The following is a 3,062-nucleotide window of genomic DNA, read 5'->3' as shown; positions in this document are numbered from 1 at the left end:
GTCTTAATCCACCCCTCCCATCATAAATGATTGGGGTATTTATAGGGGTGGGACTCGTGCCCCTTTCTAGGGTTTGTACCCTAGATTTGCGTGGCGTGATTGGCTGCGCAATCAGTGAATGCCACGAGCTACTCTGGGGGCGCCGTTTTGCGGCTTTCATTGATATCTCTAGGGATTTGGGCCTTGACGTTGTTAGGGCTTTCTGGCGTGCTGATTAAAGAGGGAACACATGCCCTAAACACGTGGCATCTTCTCATGACGACACGTGTCACCCTCTGACTGGGCCACGTGTCGCTACGAGGTTGGCCTGAGACCTTAAGGGCTCTGAATTGCGTGGTATCTTCCCATGGTGACACGTGTCACCCTATAACTGGGCCACGTGTCACTATGGGATTGGGCCACGTATACGAGGTATTTTTACCCTCAACAGTTGCTGCTGTTGCTCTCCTTGCTCTTGTTCCTCTTCTTCCTCCTCATCACCGGGAGCCCAATCGTGGTCCCTCTCAAAGACCCAGTTGGTCTCGTCGTAGATGAAGGTTCGCTCCGGGTCGGGGAGGTAGGCGTAGGACCACCCACTCACGTGCCACAGGTAGGGGTGCGGCCCTTCCACGTCCTCTATCCATCTCATTGTCCTTAGCGACTGCATATCAATCTGCGTCGCACCTGGGCAAACCTCCTGATCTGCAAAATCAAGGTTAAGAGCAGCAGCAATAATAGTGATCGTACCACCTATGGTGATGTTACCGGACCCGGTGGCAACATCCTCTAGGTGGTCTACAAACCAAGACCCTACATCTAAGGTCGTGCTACCCTCACTCAAGTGCCATAGGAAGTGGAGCTCCCTAGTGGACACTACCCCCGAACTATCACCTCTAGCAAACGTCGTGTTCGCTATGGTGCGCTATGACATCCTAAATGCAGGGTGGATGATGGTCGTGGCCTTATCGGTCCTTGGGTTGTAGTTAAAGAGGTCGGTGATCTTCCTCCAAAACTCACCCGCGTTATAGCTACGGGGTGGCCTATCATTTGCCCCAATGGTTCCGTTCGTAGGCCACCCAAAAGCTTGGTTCACCCTATTGATGGTCATGTTTTGTTGGGTGTTCATGAGTTGGAAGGTAATGCGGCGGGGGTTCCTGTTTGTGTCCCGTTGGACTTGGAGGGTGGAAAGGAATTCAAGAGTTAATCTCTTGTAGGTCGGGGCATGTAAGTCTAGCCAACCACCTAGGCCACATCCCTCGAATAACATTCTAATGTCCTCCCCTACCCCTAGGGACTCGGCTACATCTTCATTGTAGAACTTGGTTGGCCTAATTCTCCTCCTACTGTTTCTAAGAAAATTGTTCGAAAAGGTTTGGTTATTGAAAATTATTCCCATTGTATCCACTTGTGGTGGATCAACGGGAGAAGGAGGAGAAGGGTTGTGGTACCTAGCGTCTGTGTTTCTAGGTCGATTTCTTCTAGACATGGTCGGTCTTAATGCAATGCAATTAAACAAACCACAACCAAATAATCAACACAATAAACACACAATAGGCGCTAAGTCCACTAAGACACAACCAAAGCTCAAACAAGGCCAACAATTACAACACAATCAAGCCAAGCTCTAAGTCTCCCACCTAAGACAAGTGAATCACCAAGCAACAAAGACTAATGCAACCACAACAATTCAATATGAAAATTATGCACTAGAATCAAACAATCCAACACAACAATTTACTCAAACAAGCATGCTTTGTCATATATGAAAATCAATTTCTCAACCTCACTTACAAAAATTGAATTTTCAAAACACACCAAAATTCATTCAAACTCAATAATACTTGACAATTATCAATTATTAATCACTCACAACCAATTTTAACAAACTTTCTCAAGCAATTTCACGCAAAAATTCAAGAATTCAAGCATAAAATTAGTAAAAGGGAGAAACGATTATACCGAGCTTATCGTGGGTGTAAAACCCGCAAATGAACCTTTCTAACCTTCCTTTTGCTTCCTTGAACTTACTCCTTCAACCAATTGCCTTGAAATTGAACTCCAAAGAAAACCCCCAAATCAATTTTTTTCAAGTAAGGGTTTGAGTTTTTGGGTGATTTTTGGGATTAAAGTGATAAAAGGAGTAGTAGTTTGTGAATTTGTTGAAAAGGAGTGAAGATTTTGGTATAAAGAGTTGAATTTGGGTGAGAATTTAAGTGAGAATGAAGGATTGAGTGAGTAAGGAGGAGAGGAAGAGGAGTTTTTAGAGAGAGAAGGAGTGAGAATCGTGGGTTTTGAATGAGTGAAAGTGAGGGAAAAAAAATTTAGATTAAAACCGTGCTGCTATCAGCTGAATCTGGGGACGCACGGACGTGCTGAAATCGGCACGGACGTGCCGTTTCGGGCAGAAATAAGTGGAGTTCCTGCCTGATTTGGCACGGACGTGCCGGGGTTGTGCACGTCCGTGCTTAGTAACACGCACGGAAGTGCTGATTTTGGCACATCCGTGCTGAACTGCGGAGCATTTTATTAACTTCCTGCCTGATTCTGGACGGACGTGCGATGTTCTGCACGTCCGTGCAGACCTGATGCTGCACTTTATTCTTTTTTTTTTTTTTTTGAGAATTAATAATAGTAAGGCATAATAATAATAAAATTATTATGATCACCATTATTATTATTATTATTATTTTTAAAATCCCTATTACTTCACTTTCACAAAACCTTATCTTACTTCTCTTTTCATCAACACCTACAAAAGACATTGAGAGAAAAGTTAGTAATAGTAAGAGTGATGGAAATTAAGTAATATTTTATGAGAGAGAGAGTTGAGAAACTCGGGTTGCCTCCCGGAAGCTCTCTTTTAACGTCACTAGTTTGACGACATTGCGGGATCAATGAGAGTAGGGAACATCAAACTCATCAAGGTGAACAACCTTGGCTTCCTCATGCACAAAACCGTCAAAGTATGCCTTGAGCCTTTGTCCATTCACTTTGAACGGTTCACCATTGTCATTTGAGATTTCTATCGCTCCATATGGAAATACCTTCTTAACGGTGAAAGGTCCTCTCCATCTTGACTTGAG

This window comes from Chenopodium album, chromosome 27 (genome assembly GCF_948465745.1).
Source record: "Chenopodium album chromosome 27, dcCheAlbu1.1, whole genome shotgun sequence".
Classification (NCBI taxonomy): domain Eukaryota; kingdom Viridiplantae; phylum Streptophyta; class Magnoliopsida; order Caryophyllales; family Amaranthaceae; genus Chenopodium; species Chenopodium album.
The sequence above is the reverse complement of the archived record's forward strand: the minus strand, read 5'-3'. Positions refer to the sequence as shown.